This window comes from Neopsephotus bourkii, unplaced genomic scaffold (genome assembly GCF_033783945.1).
Source record: "Neopsephotus bourkii isolate Nb327-2 ecotype Australia unplaced genomic scaffold, CSIRO-AGI_Nbou_v1 NB_821, whole genome shotgun sequence".
Taxonomy (NCBI): Eukaryota; Metazoa; Chordata; class Aves; order Psittaciformes; family Psittacidae; genus Neopsephotus; species Neopsephotus bourkii.
The window spans coordinates 2,022,179-2,041,265 of NW_026901317.1; positions in this window are offsets into that span (position 1 = coordinate 2,022,179).

Genomic DNA, 19,087 nt, shown 5'->3' on the forward strand with positions numbered 1-19,087 from the left:
TCATCAAGGTCTACCGTAGCCCTTTGGGGCACCACGTTGAAGACAACTGTGAATAAGGTTGGTGCGAGAGTGCAACCTTGTTTCACACCATTGGTTATTGGCAAGGGCTCAAAGAGTGCATCTCCATATCTGACTTGGCCTTGCTGATCCTCATGTAACAGAATAATCATTTTGAGGAACTTGGGGGGACAACCTAATTGTTCCAAGATCAGCCACAGACCTTTTTTGCGAACAGTTTCAAAAGGTTTGTTGAGGTCAACGAATGTTACATAGAGTCTTATTCTGTTCTCTACACTTTTCTTGCAGTTGTCTGAGAACAAATACCATTAAATCGCATTAGAAATGTTCTGTCTAATGGAAGACTTAATTTTTTGTATGTATGTTTTGTTCTTTACAAGAAGCTAAATATTATATTCTAGGAAGAAAAAACCAAAGCATGAAGTTCTTACCAAGAAATATTTTCCAGCCTACCTAGGTGCATTTAAGCAAACTGGAAAGTGTTTGGCAAATAAAGAAATCAGAACTGAGAAAGTGTGACAGACGTCAGTTCAAACTAATAAATTACACTTAAGAAGAGGTAAAAAATGAGGGAGTGAGCATGGAACATAGAAACCACTAAAAGTACTATGAAAGAAGAGCTGAACCTATGCCCAGCATCACTGGATATTTAAAACCAAAGGTGGTCAGAAAAGTTATAGAAATTCAAGAAGGATCACTCTACTTAATAAAATCTCCATAGAGATGAAGTTTATTCCTGAGCATCTTTAGTCTGTAAAGCCCACTAAAATATAATTCAGGTAGGCAGATCTGATATGGATATGGCACAAGTAAGTATTGCAAGAAGCAGCATACATTTGTCACACTTACTAGAAGTCAGGAAATAATTGAAAACTATTAGGAGTGTTCAAATCTTAGCAAACCAATCTGTTGAAGGATAAGATGCAGAGATTCTTGTAACAAAGATATTAAGATATTACTTTCTCTGAGGGATAAAATACTGTTTGAACATTACACCTAAACTGGTGTGCTGTTTTCTATGGTTAGAATGTAATGGTATAATTTTTTTCTAAACCACCATAGAGCTCATATGGTCTAGCATACTATTTTCCTGAAAACAAAGGTCAGTCAAGCTCAGTCATTGTTTCAGAAATTTTAGTAGCTGCAGTATGTATACTGAGATTTATAGAGTGAGCTTTGCAAAGTTATATCTGAACCATGGCAAGGTGTGCTTGAATATTAATACAGGGTAAAATGTTCTGTAAAATTTCTATTTTAAGATAGATGTTCAGTTTCATATTCTTGTTGCATCATGTAAGCTGCTTATCTTGGTGTCAGAGAGCAAGGGAAAACAAACCAACAACTATTAGATTGTGAAAAATTATGACTATAAAAAAAATGTTTTGCAATTCTGCATTTTGTCAGTTTTCTCTTTAAAATGTACAAGAACCGTTAAGAATAATTAGATTAAATTAACATTATTCTTTGTTATGAACAGTTGTGATTAATTTTAAAAGTTATGGGAGAAATTGAATTAATAGCTATCAAGTCACAAGGTAGTTTTGCACTGAAATTGAAATCAGGAGACTTCTGTTATTCCTGGTTCTGACTCTTCTTCCCAAGGCACTTCACATCTCTATAGCTCATTTTCTGTAAAATGGGGTAATAGTATTGTAGCTTTTTTGTAAATTGATTTACTGTCTGATCTGCACATGAAAAGTGTTACATATGTGGTTTTATTCTGACTTCTATGTTACCTACACTGCAGCTGTTGTAGTACTGATATTTATACTTGTTCTACCAGCTAATTAAATGTTTCCTCTTCATTGTCATTACCATATTTGTGTGTGTATATATATGTATATCAACTTATCTGATCCCAGTTTTGTAGTGTACATACACACATACAGATATATATATCTGTGCAGATATATATATGATTATCTGTATGCATGTACAGATATATACTTACAAAAACATATCATGAATACTTGCATGAAAGCCATATACCATCTTCTAAGGATAATGTGTAAGCACACTACTTTCTTCACTTATTTTCCATTATAAGGCCATATTACTATATTCATATAGTAATATGAACATAATCATATTCATATTTAGTACTACTTTACAATCAGTTTTATCAAACACCTACATACCATTTTGAAATGTATGCTTTTATCAAGGGTGAAGCAATCTAAGTGACACTTTCCGTTATTAGCAAACTGTTGTGTAAACACATTATTTCTAGTGCTTTCTAGAAATTAAACTGAAGAATAAGCAAATGAGCTCATCACTTAAGAATAGTTAAACAATCTTGTGGGTTTTGTTTTTGTTTTTTTTTTTTTATCTTGTGATTGTGTGGTTCAACCAAAATTAAGGAAAATGGTAAGCAAGAATCTGATGTTTGCTTTATATGCCCCCCAGAGTTTTCTTCAAAGCAAGAGCAAAGTGCTTCATTGCTTCTTTCCAAACTGCATAATGAGAAAAACTTATAATGGTTCATTGCACTTAACTTCAGAAAATGTCAGATCTTCTGACATGAACCTCAGATTAGTGCCATTGCAGTGTGTTTAGGCAGACAAAGAATACCACAGCTATATATCCAGCATTTTTTCTATCCTTGTTTTAATTTTTCACCATTAAATAGATTTAGCTAGTGAGATTTGACAGAAATTTGAGTAACCAAATGGGCTACATAAATGATTGTGGTGAATTTTTTATTCTTTTTCCCAAAATTTTAACAAATGGCTGAGCAAATGAAGCACCTCTTTATTTTTCTTTATTTTTTGGTAAATAGTGAAAGAGCACTGAAGTTTCTGGTTTATGTTTCTCAAAATATATGGGACCTAAGGCCACAATACCTCAAATTCTACAATGATCTCCTACTTCAATACTAATTATGTGGACAAATTTCCTTCAACCATTCATTATCACTTTCATACACAGATGTTTCAGAAGCCACAAGCCACATGGTCATGTCTTTGCTTGCTGGGCAATTGATGTAGTACTAATAAAATTGCTGTTGATTTCAGGCAGAAATATGTCTGGAGATTTGTGAAAAAGCTCTCCACTGAATTTTGTTATTTTCCCTCTATACTCAGCCAAAACTTCTCTACAGACTTTGAGGAGGTATGGACTATGCCACTTTATTTTGTTCGACGAGTACTGAAAAAAAGTACCACAATACCATCAATTTTCACATCAAAAATACCATATTTCCATATTACAGTTTTCATCCCTTTTCAACTGCCTTATACTTCCCACTTTGTTTAATTTCTGAAGGGTTAAAATTTGTGCCTCCTCAGCAAAAATCTATTTTACACAGAGATACAGGGTGCCCATCACTACAGAGTTCCTTCTCAGGACTTTCACTACCACTCCCCACATAGGAATGTTCCTTTTTTATGTACTTTATAAAGATTCTTACCCCTGAATCAGAGATGTACAGGTTTGATGAATGAACTGTTAAATAGATAAGGAAATTGGCTGGAAGGCTGCATCCAAAAAAGCCATTGCAATCAGTGGCTAGATGTCCAAAGGGGCATGTCTAGTTTGAACTAGATAGAATCATAGAATCATGGAAAGGTTTGGGTTGGAAAGGACCTCAAGATCATCTAGTTCCAACCCCCGTGCTACGGGTGGGGATACCTCACATTAGACCATGTAGCCCTAGGCTCTGTCCAGCCTGGCCTTGAGCACTGGCAGGGTTGGAGAACTTACTACTTCTTTGGGCAACCCATTCCAGTGCTTCTCTACTCTCACAAAAAAGAACTTCTTCCTTATTTCTGACCTGAAATTCCCCTATTTAAGTTTTAACCCATTTCTCCTTTTCCCATTGCTGCAGTCCATGATGAAGAGTACTTCTCCAGCATCCTTGTAGCCCCCATCAGAAATTGGAAAGCTGTTATGATAATCCCTACAAGTTCTTAACTTTCAGTCCAAACATTTTAGAATCATAGAATCATAGGTTGGAAATCATAGAATAGGTTGGAATCATAGAATCATAGGTTAGGGTTGGAAACGACCTTAAGATCATCTAGTTCCAAAACCCCTGCCATGGGCAGGAACACTTCACACTAAACCATGTCACCCAAGGCTCTGTCCAACCTGGACTTGAACACCACCAGGGATGGAGCGTTCACAGCTTCCCTGGGCACCCCATTCTAGTGCCTCACCACCCTCACAGTAAAGAACTTCTTTCTTATATCCAGTCTAAACTTCCCTGTTTAAGTTTTAACCTATTACCTCTTGTCCTATCACTACAGTCCCTAATGAACAGCCCCTCCCCAGCATCCTAAACCCCTCCTTCAGATACTGGAAGGCTGCTATGAGGTTTCCATGCAGCCTTCTCTTCTCCAGCTGAACAGCCCCAACTTTCTCAGCCTGACTTCATATGGGAGGTGCTCCAGTCCCCTGATCATTCTCGTGGCCCTCCTCTGGACTTGTTCCAACAGTTCCATGTCCTTTTTATGTTGAGGACACCAGAACTGTACAAAATACTTCAGCTGAGGTCTCATGAGAGCAGTGTAGACGGGCAGGATCACCTCCTTTTGACCTGCTGGTTATGCTCCTTTTGATGCAGCCCAGGATATGGTTGGCTTTCTGGGCTGCAAGCGCACACTGAAGCCAACTCATGTTCATTTTCTCCTCAACCAACACCCTCAAGCCCTTCTCAGCAGGGCTGCTCTGAATCTTTTCTCTGCCCAACCTGTAGCCTGATCAAGAGGAATCTGCGGATGAAGCACTCTATAGGCAGATAGGAAAAGCCTCATGCTCACAGGCCCTCGTTCTTATGGGTGACTTTAACCTCCCTGACATCTGTTCGAATGACGGTACAGCCCAGCACAAGCAATCCAGGAGGTTCCTCAATTGTGTGGAAGACAGCTTCCTTCTGCAAGTAATAGAGGAACTAACAAGGAGAGGTGCCATGCTTGACCTTGTGCTCACCAACAGGGAAGTGCTCGTTGGAAATGTGGCACTGCAGGGCAGCCTTGGATGCAGCAACCACGAGATGGTTGAATTTGAGGTCCTTAGGAGAGTGAGAAGAGCATGCAGAAACCTCACTTCCCTAGACTTCAAGAGAGCAGACTTTGGCCTCTTCAGGAACCTGCTTAGTAAGGTTCCATGGGATATAGCCCTAGAGGGCAGGGGGGCCCAAGACTCTTGGTTGGTCTTCAAGGATCACCTGCTCCAAGCTCAGGAGTGTTGCATCCCAACTAGAAGGAAGTGCAGCAGGAGGGCCAGGAGACCTCCTTGGATGGATAAGGAGCTGCTGAGGAAAATTCAAATGAAAAAAAGAGTCTTATAGAAAGTGGAAGCAAGGACAGGCAACCTGGGAAGAGTACAGGGTTGTTGTCCAGGAAGCTAGGGACCAGGTTAGGAAAGCTAAGGCCCAGTTAGAATTAAACTTGGCTAGGAATATTAAAGATAACAGGAAGGGATTCTACAGGTACATAGCAAATAAAAAACAGACTAGGGAGAACGCAGGCCCCCTCAGGAAGCTCTTGGGTGAACTAGCTACAAAGGATTTGGAGAAGGCTGAGGTTCTGAATGACTTCTTTGCCTTGCCACTGGCAAAGGCTCTGAACACAACACCCAAGTGTTGAAAGGCAGGCACAGGGACTGTGAGAATGAAGACCTTGCGCCCACCGTAGGAGAGGAACTGGTTCGAGACCATCTTAAAAATCTGAATGTGCACAGCCACTGGAGCTGCTGGAATATCTCTGCATAGCTCTGAGCATTTGTTATAGGTGATGGCAACTGACTGGTTGTGTTGGGATGGAATGATGCCCCGCACTCCCCCCCCCCAATCTAATTTAAAGCTTTCCTGACCAGCCTGGCCAGCCTCCTACGAAAACCGCTCTTCCCCTTGTCAGACCAGCTCCACCAGCCTCCAGCTGAGCTGGCCTCCCAAATTGAGTCCCATGTTCTAGATATTCACCCTGACTATGGCACCACTGTTCTAATCATTTATTAACCTGGCCAATCCTCCTAGCCTTCTTAAGGTCCTCCCCTCTATCCTGGAGAACTGATGGAAAGACTTTCTGAGCTCCAGAGCCCCTAACCACCTCTCCCAGGGCTCTGGAGTCCTTCTTAATGTTCTCCAGGCTACTGCTGATTTTTATGATAATTTTAATTTTTATGATTCATTCTAAGATTAAAAAAAAAAAAAAGTCTCCAACAATTTGCACTCTTGTCTTCAGCCTCTCCATTTGTACTCTCAGACAGTTTGCATTTCCTGGTTTCCCCACAAGATAAAGTCATCTATGAAGTGTTGAGAATAACAAAGGCTGAATCTCAACAAGCTAAATGAAGTGGGGGTGTGCCAGGCCAAAACATTAATAATTAATAGAACAGAAAAAGACAAAAATCCTGACAGTTTTGTATGTGCATATGAAGAAATAATTTGTACATACTGTATATAAGGTATATGTAGTTGTATAATTTTTAGAGAGAGATTATAGCATATAGCACGTATAGTATGAATATTTAGTTAGCGTATGTGGTATATAATACATACTTGGTGTAGTAGTGCATGTACTGCTGTGCATCACAGCCCTGAAAACTGAGTAGTTTGATAAATTCTCTCAGGACTATTATTTCCACTAGAACCATCTTAGACCTCATTATTGCTAACCTGAATATGGCTCTTAGATACGTGATACTCATACCTGGAGTATCCACCTTTTAGATGGCTGACTTCACAGTGAAATTTCTGAGCTAAATTCATGCCGACAGTTTTCAAAATAATTAGAAACCACGATGGTAATCTTTGCAAGGATAACTTCAAGGGCAGTGGTGGGTTGAAAGAAAGAATCCTGATTTTGGCTCTGTGTGGGGTGTGTGATGAAAATGTGAGGTCCATTAATGTGACTATGATTAAAATCAACATTCTTATGGGGAGTTGCAGCATATTATTTTTGGAGTGACACAAAATGCAGAAAATTAGGTTTTGGTGGCCAAGACAAAACTCAGCCTATCTGATGTTAAACATATAAGCAAAGTGGCTAAGACACAAATTAAATAGACAATAAGTAATGTAAAGCAATTGACATACATTTTCAATGGAGATTTTGAAATGAAGATTTCAAAGGAAAAGTTGAAACCTTCAGATAGTGATTCAGTTTTTAGAAGCATCAAGGGTTAAAAGACCAAGGAAACAAGATGAAAGTAATTTAAGCCTGACTATATAAGCCTAAACAAGTAATTGAAGGACTTAAATACCCCTGAGGGAAAGTTTATGGAGATGTCATGATATTAATGTTATGTGATGTGTGTCTTTTGTAACTTTGGTGTGTTTGCCTCAGATCATTTCCATGGAGATCTGTAGGGAAAGATGTCTGAAGCATGGACAATACACACTAGTTAGCCATTCTGCCTTATGTCATGTTAATGATCAGAAAGGAGAGAGTACTTTATCTGTAAAAACTTCTGACTACTCATATTAGTCCAATTTGCTTTGTCTTTTACAACTTTTGTCCACTGTGCCCCAGTTTATTTTTGTGTTACCAAACAGACAAACTTTTAGTACACATTCATGGTAGCTTCTGTGAGAAGACATCAGAAGCTGTCCCCATCTGGGACCAGGGCCAGTTCCAACCTGCTCCAAGACAAATCCACCAGTGGACAAAGTTAAGCCAGAGATGTTTGTAGTACCTCAGTAACAGGTTTAAGAAAGGGTAAAAAATACTGTGCAGCACATGTGGAAGGGATGAGTGAATACAGTGTGAGTGAAACAGCCCTGAAGATACCAATGTCAGTGAAGAAAGAGGAGGTGCTTCAGGCACTGGAGCAGAGATTCTCCTGAAGCCCATGGAGAAGACCCTGGTGATAGAGGTTGTCCCCTACAGCCCGTGGAGGATAAGGGTGGAGAATATATCTACACTGCAGCTGAAGAAGGTGGATAAGCACTGAAGGAAGCTGCAGCCTGTGGAAAGCCCATGCAGGAGCAGACTCCTGGCAGGAGCTGAAGCCCTTTGAGAGAAATCCATGCAGAAGCAGGTTTTCTGACAGGTACTGTCGCCCATGTGTGGACTCACATTTGAGTAGTCCATTCCTGAAGGACTTCAGCCTGTGGGAAGGGCCCAGTTTGGAGAATTTCATGAAGGACCAAATCCCATGTTCTTGCCTGTGGTATGTAGATAGAAGAGTTAGGCATGAAGCTGAGCATGGTAAGAAGGGAGAGATGGAGGGAAGGTGGTTTTAGCTTTGTTTTATTTCTTACTATCGTACTCTGTTACAATTAATCAGCAATAAATAAAATTAATTTCCCTAAGTCAAGTCTGTTTTGTCCGTGACAGTAACTGGTAAGTGATGTCCCTGTTACTATCTCAGCCCACGAGCTTTTTGTCATATTTTCTTCCTCTCTGCTGCTGAGAAGACGGAGAGGTAGGTCTGCTAAGCACCTGGTGATCAGCTAAGGTCAATCCACTGCAGCTACAGTGGGTTAAGTGTTTTAGGACTGCAAAGCAAACCAAAAATCAAACAACCAACCACATTACTGATCACCTGGGAGTTGCACTGTATTTTCATTATGTACCCATCTTCTGAGAGTCAAATGGGATTTCTCACTTCACATACTGGAGTAAATCTTGGAAACTTCAGAATTCACTGTATAGTTTGTCTTGCGAAATGTAATCAAATCAGAAATTTAAGAAGGGGGGGGAAGGAATTTTTTATTGCAATTCAACTTTAAACATAAATTTAAAGAGTGCTTACAATTACAAAAAATGGTTAATGTACAGGACAGACTAATAATAAATCCCAACTGGATCACATTACCAAAATAGATTGCAGTATGTCATGACTGAATTAATTAAAAAGATTAAGTCACCTCCATAATGAACTTAAAAAACCTGCAATCACCTTTCATCTCCCAGGCTAATTGAAACCAGATGTATTTATGGTACTGTACTGTAAGCTCTTAATTAAAAAAATGTAAAGCAGAGTTGTAAATATCTTATTTTAGCACTGTACTATCATCAATGTAGCCAGCAATAATTGTTTGTATGAGATTGTTATGTCTGCTACTGCTTGGAAATCAATTTAATCCGTGTGTTTTGTGTGTATATATATATATATATATATTTAACAAGAAAGAGGTAAATCTTGTATGTTAAGGAATTTAAATCGAGGACATTTTTTAGTAAGAAACCAGATTGGAGATTACCCAGAAACAGAAAATGTCTAGGTGATTAACAATGAGTAAGGTATATCTACATTAATCTTATCCTCTCTAAACTTGCATACATTATAGAAAAGCACTGTGTAAGAAAACACAGAACTAAACCCAGTGCAAAACATGATTCTTGGAAAGGTCGATGATGTTTAAAAATGGACCAGCATTTTCTTAATAACTTTATCTTTATGCTACCTGAGGGAAAACTGAGTTTAATGTTGTTAGTTAAGGTATTTTGTAATGTTAATTCATACAAACACTCTATAGTAAACTTTATGCCACAGTTTTTATTACATATTTCTCTTAACTTCCTTTCTAATACACATAAATTTCTCATTACTTCCCAAGGTCTCAGGGAGAAAAAAAAAAATGGAAAAAAATTGCAAATCATCTCCTGGAGGAAACACTCTTTGCATATACTTCCTGCACAACCTGCTCATATCAAGCAGTTCAGGTATGTTAAATTGTAATTCCAGTGGCAGAGTGATGGAAATCGTATAGGAGGCCCAAAACACTCAAGGGAAATTAAAAGGTGGCAGGAACATTTCAGAAAAGTCCTAGAGAGCTTAACACAGCAAAGATTAGGGTTAAAAGATCCAGAGCAGTGTAAATGCTAGCTATAGCACATACAACCAAAATATTATTAGAAATGACACTGAGCATCTAGAATAGCTGGATGTTGAAGCAATGACAGTCTTAGCAGCCAAGAAAGATTCAGTTGCCCAGAACAGTCAAAAGAACAAAATTCCGTAAAAGTTTGGGTACTGAAGCAGACAAGTAGCTCATGAGAGAAGATCAAACAGATAGGGTTGCTGAAAGAAGATCAAAGATTCCTTATACTATTGCGAATGCAGTGGGAGATGACAGTGCTGGGGAGAGTGATAATTCATTTATATTCTTAGAATGTATTGATAAAATGTATTTTCCAGATATAGACTAATAATCCATTTGCAAAACAGCCCCTGGGTCTATTCCTGCTTTCTTGGGGTATGGCAATGCACAGGTAGTAACTCTACCCCAAGCATTTTGTTAGGGATTTGCCCAGCAACAGCTGGTAGAAAGTTTATTATCAACTTTTTCTGTCTTTTCTCTAATGTGCATGACTGGGAGGGTACTTTACTTTAATCTACCAATATAGTGCTTCCTAGATATTGTTGCAATCCAGCTTGATTAGCAGCACCACTATGGCTACTTTAAATTATGCTATAAATCAAGGCAGCTTTCAGAAATCCAAGAATCAGGAAGTAGGAGGACAGTTTTACATTTATTACTGTTAAAATTTGAAATGTGACAGGTTTTGCAGAGGTCTGGAAGGGAAGATTATGACCGGTATAGTAGAAGTGTTTTGAAAATGACTGCTTTCAGCATAAAAAAGTAAAATATTCACCTGAATGCATAGGTGCAACAGACTTAGTTGAAGGGGAAACAAAGGGCAAGATAATGAACCAGAAAATTGGTAATGATTGTACAGTAAATATTACCTTGACATTGTCAGATAAGACAATGCTAGTATCACTCTTTCAAACATTTTTTTGGCTGACAGAAAAATTTGAAAACAAATCTGAGACAGAAAAGTCTTAATTTTCTACATATTCCTTTCACTATTTTGTTGCTGTTACCTTTAAGAGGTGAAACAAATGAACTACTTTTTTAAATGCTGCCTGACACTTTTTGTGGGGTTTGGTTTTATTTTTTTCTCATATTTCTGAGGGTACGCTTAGCAAAGTAACTATACTATATTCCTTATGTGACAATGTCTTTGGTAAATTGAATGGAATTCCAAGATTAGAGAAATAGATGCAGGTCCCAAAATTACTTGAATAGTTTCATGAAACTTTAAGCAGTTCTAAACCAATTTATATGTAGAAAGTAGTTTTAAAAGGAAACATTGATGAGTGGGATTGGACTTTACTTTCAAACATTGATACATAACATAGGTGACAGCAGCTAACCTAAGGCCTAAACTGTAAAACAATGGAAATCTGGGGGATTTGTTTACCTAAACATAGATATGCAGTGCTGTCTGAGTCGCTCTGAGTTTTATCAAGTTGTCTGTGCAGGGCTAGCATATATGACATTGTATGTCCAATAGACACAGTTCCTCTGGAGCAATGTGGAAGGCAAAACAAATACTCCACAGGGCCCCAAATGGTGTTAGATGCAGATGTTTAGGCAACTGAATCCTACACATTGTCAACACAGTCAGCAGAGTCTAGAGAGCTATTTAACAGAACAAAGCTGTGAGTTCAGACTTCTTGAGAGTGATTTGAACAGGTCTCCTGACCTCATGGAATACAATTCAATCTTCTAAAAATGTATAATTAGGGCTATTTGAGTTGGTATAGGGAAACTTTTCTGGCTGCTGATTCAGAATGATATAGATTTCTGTGTTGTGTACACCAGTCCTGAGAGGATGACTCAGATAACCGAGGATTACTCTTGAAATAGCCTTAAATGTACATAATCAAAACAAAAATTTTATTAAAATAATTAAACCCCAAATATTCTCAGAGGATAATAGAAACAGAACTGAAAGATGTCCTTTTTGGAAGTTAACAGAATAATAAATTCCCTGCCTGGAAGCTGAAACTAGACAAAATTAGACTAAAGTTACCCATTTTCTGGCATAAGTGACCACAAGTAACACTAGAATATTATGCCATTATGCTGGAACAAATTTCCTAGAGTTATGATAGATTTTGATTTATATTTAAATATGTTTTCATTCAATTTCAGTTACTGGCCTTCAAGAATAAATTAATTTATTCAATTTTATTAGATAATAAAATTATTATGCGAGCAATCAGATTAGGTCATAAAACGTATATATGGATTGTGACCCCGTGTCCTATAGTTTGTTTCAGAGTTCAAGGTTTTTCTGAGTGGTGTTAAAAGAGCTGAAGTATGACTGAGAGCAAAGACACAAGAGGGAATACAGTGTCAGCTTCGAATTGCATGTTCACTAAGGACAAAACAGCATTGCTGGTTGTATTTACAACGTAAGAGGCAAAAGAGAGGAATCCGTGTGTACTCATTCTCATTGACATCTAATTGAAAGATGCTGCCATTTTCACTACATTATGTATCACAGTGCCTATTTTTCTGATGAATATACCTAGAGTAAAGGTGAGAATTCAACAATAACAGGTTATTTCTTTTGCAAAAATATAGACATCTGCAAGAATGCTTCAACAGCCTGTGTGCACCAGATGAACTACTCACTAAGAATCAGTTCTGAAATATTTCAGAAAGAGGCAGTCTCCCTTTTTTATACAGGTTGTCACTGACAGGAGACAACCAAAAGACTTTTTTTGCAGCTTTGAAAACTTTCACTCCAGTAGAAGTCTGGAAATTACAAGATTGAGGGCCATGTTGAGCATTTGTGTCTATCCAAGGTGCTTATTATTTCTGATGAGAAAAACTTGGTATATGCCTTACAGGACAGTTTGTTCAAATGCCATTTTTGTTTACTCTTTGACTTCAGCAGTCAGTGATTTCCTAGGCAGACAATAAGAATGTAAGAGGAAAGTTAGTTATTACTCAGAGTCTGCTGTCAGTTTAAGCATTCACAACCTGTCACATCTTGTAAGAACTGAAGATGCAAATCAGTCTGTCTCTGCAGCAGCTCAAAGAAATATGCCAGGTGGAATTCATTCCTTTATGTGCTTCAATTGCTTGAAAAGGAAAATCAATATATTAATAAATGTACATTACTAGCACTAATGAGATTCTCTGTACCATTGAGAATATATAATACACAAAGTTTTTAAATTTGAGTTCACCTTAAAGGAGATATTTAAAACTGCTGAACTAGTAAACAAAGCCTAATTGAATCATAGGACTCAAAACTTTACATTTTTCTAAGTCAAAATTACATGGATTTTTACGTTTTCCATTTCATTTCTTCACCCACTGATTTTGCTCATTTCTAATTCAGCAGTGATTCAAAGATGACTTACATTTGGTTTTATATTGCAGGGAGCTTTCCAAGTCACACTTTTTTAAATACATTGTCAATAAAAGGCATACAAAGATATGTGTATCTTGATCTACCTGTTGATCTATCCACACTTAATCATACATATGTTCATATTTCTTTAGACCAGACCTTTTTGATCTTTTCTTTGTGTACAAACCATTTAACACAAAGTACTCCCATTGATAATGGAAGAGTCTTCCAGCAAAATAAAATCTCTATAATTTGTCTAATTTAAAACGTTTAGTAAATGTAGCACATACTCTGCCCATACTGTTATTTTTTAACACAAAAGACATTGGTTTATGTGTATTAAATATTTATATGATTTTTTTTGTTTGTAGCTTTGTAGGATGCTCTTTTGGTTTATGTGGTGTTAATCAACTAACAATGGCCATAACAATGCCCCAGACTTAAAGTCTGATGAATTTTTTTTTTTTTTGCCATCTAGTGTCTGTGTGACCATATGCTATTCCATGTATGAATTATTAATGCTGTAGGAAGTAATAGATATCTAGGACAATAGAGGAACATTTTGTTTTCTCTGAAGGATGCCTGCCATACCACCTACACAGTCAATATTAAAGTCTCTTTCCTTTTATATTTCACTCTCTGTCTTCCAAATGCATTTTTTATAACTCGAGTTTAGCTGGTTGCATTTGATCCTTTGATCACCAACCTTCTTCACCAGTTCTGTGAAGCTTAACTCTGAACTATGGACTTAGATCTTTAAAATGATTTGCACATTTTTGCTAACGGGGTTGTTATACATTCCTTTTATAGCAAAAGAATATTATTTAGACTTTATGATGTATAAGATTTAGCATAAGCCAAGAAAAATGTTTCAGCCCCATCTGTTTTTTAAGAATTTAAATTATCACTTTAAAAAACCTGTTGTCACCCTTACGCTTACCATAATGCTCTGAAATACCATAGTGAGGTGCATAAGGTAAGGACAAGAAAACACTAAATGTAAGCAGGATTAGCAGAGAAATATGACAGCTAAGCATATTTATGAGATTTTATAGGAGTTCATTTTCTTCATGAACTTTCATTACAAAAGTTTAGATTTTCAATAGAAACTAGGAAATGAGAATATGACTTAAAATTTTAAAAGGAGAGCTACATCTTTAAACAGCTTTTGATATTTTAATTCTTGTCTTCGGATTAGGACTAAATTTCAATAGATTAATTAAAATATTGTTACTTAAATGAAATCCAAACTATATATATTATTTTGACTATCTAATTTTATTTCATAATGTTGAGAACTGCCAAATATGGTTTTGATAGCATTTTGTAGACATACGGTGCAGTATGCTTGTTCCATGGAATGTCATCTGCTGTCTAGGCTTAAATACACACTGAATTTACTTTTAATTCCTAATGAACATTGAGAATGAATGTGACCAATGCCCTGCAATTTGGCTCGGCCACTGGCAGGTGCACACTTAAGGCATAAAACATACTTGTGATTGTAAAATGGGTATTTGCAATTTCCCAGGTGGGTGACTAGCCATTAGTAACAAATAATTTCATGCTAGCCTATTGTGCACCCCACCACTGTACTGGGAAAAAAAATTAGATGGATGAAAGTATAAAGCATTCCTTTACTAATAACCACATAATAGTTATGTAATTTATACTGCTAATTCTAAATGTAATAAAGACTTCAAAGACTTTGCTTAACATGTAAAGGCAGACCTGCAAATAGAGAGTTGGGAATATTAATGATGTCTGAGGAGTCATATAATACCCTACTATGTTTTCATAATATTTACTTGTGGTTTTCTATTGACATTAAAGTTCTGTTGAAATGCATTTCCCTCAGTCTTCACATACTTGCTCAATAAAAAAAGAAATGCCCACACATGTTCTGTTGTTCTTTACACTAGAAGATGACAAATTATCTAGAACAAGCTACTGTTTGAATGACAACTTCGACCCTCATCCAAAAAAAGCTTTAATGATGTAATGAATTGTGTATGAATTGTGATTCTTAAAAAAATCATGTAGAATCACAATGCTGAACTGTATTTAGCTGTACAGTCTTGTCTTCACTGAAGACAGTGATAGAACAAGTCTTATGAGGAGCAGCTGAGGGAACTGGGCTTGTCTATGCTGGAGAAGAGTAGGCTCAGGTGAGACTTAATTGCTCTTTACAATCACTTGAAGAGGGGGCTGTAGCAAGGTGGGTGCTCTTTTCCCATGTAACAATTGCTAAGAAGATGAAATGACCTCCAGTTGTGCCAGGGGAGGCTTAGACTGGATGTTAGGAAAAAAATTGTTCACGAAAAGGGTTGTCAAGCATTGGAACAGGCTGTACAGACACATGGTTCAGTCACCATCCCTGGAAGTATTTAAAAGACATTACACTTAGAGACATGGTTTAGTGGTGGACTTGGTGGTGTTAGGTTTACAGTTGGACCCCATTATCTTAAAAGTCTTTTCCAACCTAAATAATCCCATTAAAAACAAACAAACAAAATATAACCATCACAATTCTCCCAAATTCAATTGGACAAAATTCTTCTCATAATGCTTAACATCACAGCCATGATTTGCATTTAACAAGAATTACTGCTGAAAGTTTTCCTTAATGTCTTGCATGAACATTGTTTTTATGCCTCTTTCCACTGAAAATTAGACTAACTTTGTTATATTGTCTGTGTTGTGTGGCTATCTGGTTTTGTCTTTTCCCCTAACAATTTATTCAGTCATTGGTGGCTGTGAAATGTAACAGAATGATAGAACTTCTGAGACTACGCCTATACTGTTTTTCTTGGGAGAAAGTCCTGTCTCTTGGAAATTATCCATTTCAGGGAAATTTCTAGCAGATACTTCACTTGCAGCATCCCCTCATGTCAGAAGCATAGTAAGGAGAGGAGAGAAAAGACTGGGCAGTATGCTGGCATCCAAATTTTAAACTGCTGGTGAACAGCACTTCTCTACCATTTTCTTTAATATGTTATCACATATCACTGATGGGCTCAGCTTTGGTTGGGCATGGGTCCATCTTGGAGGCAGCTGGAACTCTTTCTTTCAGACAAGAGCAAGGCTGCTGGAATCTTCCTACAGAAGCCACCCCTTCAGCCCTGTTGATAACAAAACCTTGGCATCTAAACCCTGTACATCTATGTTGTTACCCTACATGCTGATCAATCTCAGATTCACACATCTAGTCCAGGTGAGGGTGTCCTCAGTCTGTGTTTGCTCTACAGAGCTATCATGCTGACAGAACGGCTGCATCTGTCCTGCTGTTAAAATATAATCTTGTCATTTCCATTATACAAAGAAACTTCGCTTTAAGTAGGGAAAGCTATGTAAGCCATTTTATCATCATCTGGATCTCCTCTCTGCCCCAACTTCTTGCAACAAGTGTATAACATTTCTCATATATGAGTCACAGTGAAGAGGTGTCACATTTGCAATACATTGCTACTGAGCAATTCTCATCCATTTTTGACAGGGAAAAAAAAAAAAACATAACCCAAAAGCCTGATTTAACTGTATCCTTCTATAAGCAGTAATACTATTCCTCCTTGAGAGAATATCTTTTATTTCAGTGTTCTGTAAGAATAAAGCAGTAAACTAGAACAATGTACAATTCAGTCCCTTGGGACTTCTGTAGGTGAGTTTTGAGTTGTATAAATAGACTACTTTGACTGATATATGTAAATGTCCAGGTGTCTTGGATTGGTGTGAGAGCGCTGCAGGGCTATTCTTCCTTGCACCAGCTCAGGGGTGCATGAGTAAATCCACCAGGCAGAGCAGCAGGGCACCTGCAACAACAGTCAGTAAGCACTGACAAAATCATAGAGGCAGGGACAGGTATGACTGCATGATTTTGTTCTCTTTTCTTTGCAAAATACAAAGTAAAAGGAGTCATTCCAAGCACAGAATAGTGAACCCTTACTGCCAGTGACTGCAGCGTTGCTTTGGCCCCTACTCAACACGTGGGATACCCTCAGAGCACAGCAAGTTGATAGAGATGGGCAGTGACCCCTTGCACAGGCAGCAGGGCTCGGTAGGTGGAGCCTGATGACCTGTGATGTGGTCCTGTCCAAAACCTGAGCGGCAACATTCCTTGCTGTCTTGCTAGCAGCCCAGGTTGGCAGGTAAAACATGTGCGAGCTGTGCTCCCAAGGCACAGCTGCTGAGCTGCCTGGGACTGCGCTGTTTTCAGGACTGAGCCCCTTGTTCTGTAAAAAACTGTGCTAAGCTGCCTGGGCCATCATGAGCTGCTTTGCTTACTGGTTGACAGTGCAGGGGATAAAAATCTGAAGACATCAGGCTAGATTCCTTCAGTGAAGGGCCTAGGTAGTTTTTTTCTTTTTGTTATTGCTGTTGTTCTTGTTCTTCTTGGTTTGGGTTGTTTTCTCTCAATTATCTCAGATGAAAAGTGAGTCTTTCAAGAACTGCCGATGTCTCAGTGTCTAAAGGAACAAATCCTTGCTATACCTTTAGAATTCAGGCACCACCAGTCAGCACTAGGCTTGCCAGCTGACATGAAAAGTGGGACTTTGCCTCTTTATGTAGGTAGTGAGTCAAAGCACTAAAAATTGTGAGTCTTGCAAGCTTTCTAGTGTGTTGGCACAGGATGGCACAAAAAGAGCTTCAACAAGCTCAAAATGAAACCTGTAAACTTTTCTCCTGTCAACAAAGGCAGGTTCATGCTTCCTGTCTCAGACCATATCTGTTCATCACAGAAATATTTCCTAGATTCAGAGCAGCATTCAGAGTTTTGAAAGATGCACAGTAGAGTCTGCTACAACTTTGACCCCTTGATCTTCTCGTCTTCTTGGGTTTTATCAGTTGCCCATCCCTGAGGGGAAAATCTGCTTTTGACTTTCTCCTTCTCTTACCTTGTTGGCCTCCCATTCTTTCTTCACAGTCTGCTTTTTTCTTTGTGTTTCTTTGTTTTTCCTTTCCCTGTGAAGAGCCTAGAAACCTTTCAATTCAACAGTATTGTTAGGGAGGTGAAAACATGATAAATTTCTGCAAATTCTTCTCCTAATCAAAGATAACTCATTTTACCTTCTTTCCCTGAACAAGCTCTTCAGGTGTTTAGGCCATATGGCAGAATCTACCACGCTTCTTAGAGCATCTAGGGGCACCTGCAATGGAAATGTAGAAGTTAGCAGGTGGCAAGGGCCTGGCTGAAACAGGAGGTTGCCCAAGGAGGTTGTGAATGCTCCATCCCTGGCAGTGTTCAAGGCCAGGTTGGACAGAGCCTTGGGTGACATGGTTTAGTGTGAGGTGTCCCTGCCCATGGCAGGAGGGCTGGAGCTAGATGATCTTAGGGTCATTTCCAACCCTAACTATTCTATGATTCTGTGAAAGAGGCAGATGATTCATAAATTTAAAAGAATATGGAAGAAGCTTTCTCCCCCTCCCTAAATGGCTATACACATAAAAGAAAATTCATACCTTTAAGAAACATTTTTATTAAAGAAAAATTTAATGTTTCTTTAAGAAATGTTTCTTAGAGCAATGCAGGCAAAGGAGATTGTAATTTTTAGCTGTATTTTTAGGTAATTCCAGTTTGAAAATAACTGGAAGTGGCTGTCATATTACACAAAAGATAGGAATGCTGCTGAATACTTAGAGAGCAACCATGTAATTTCCTTAAAAGATATGCTGTCAATCAATGTTCCAATTTCTTTATTTTACAAAAATTCAGATTATGAGTCATACTTTTTCTTCTAATCTGCTATTTTTTTCTTTCTAAGGAAGAGCTAATTTGTACCAGATCCCTCATTCCTCCTACCATCAAAGATACATGTAATGTATTTTGTAAAAAGAGAGTAAGGGATGTTTGTAAATCAGGGAAATCCTTTCGCATATTTTCTCAGCTGTTATTGCATAATCTCACTCTAATTTAATAAAAGTTTAGCCCAACTGTAGATTTAAAGTGTCTTATAGAAACCAGC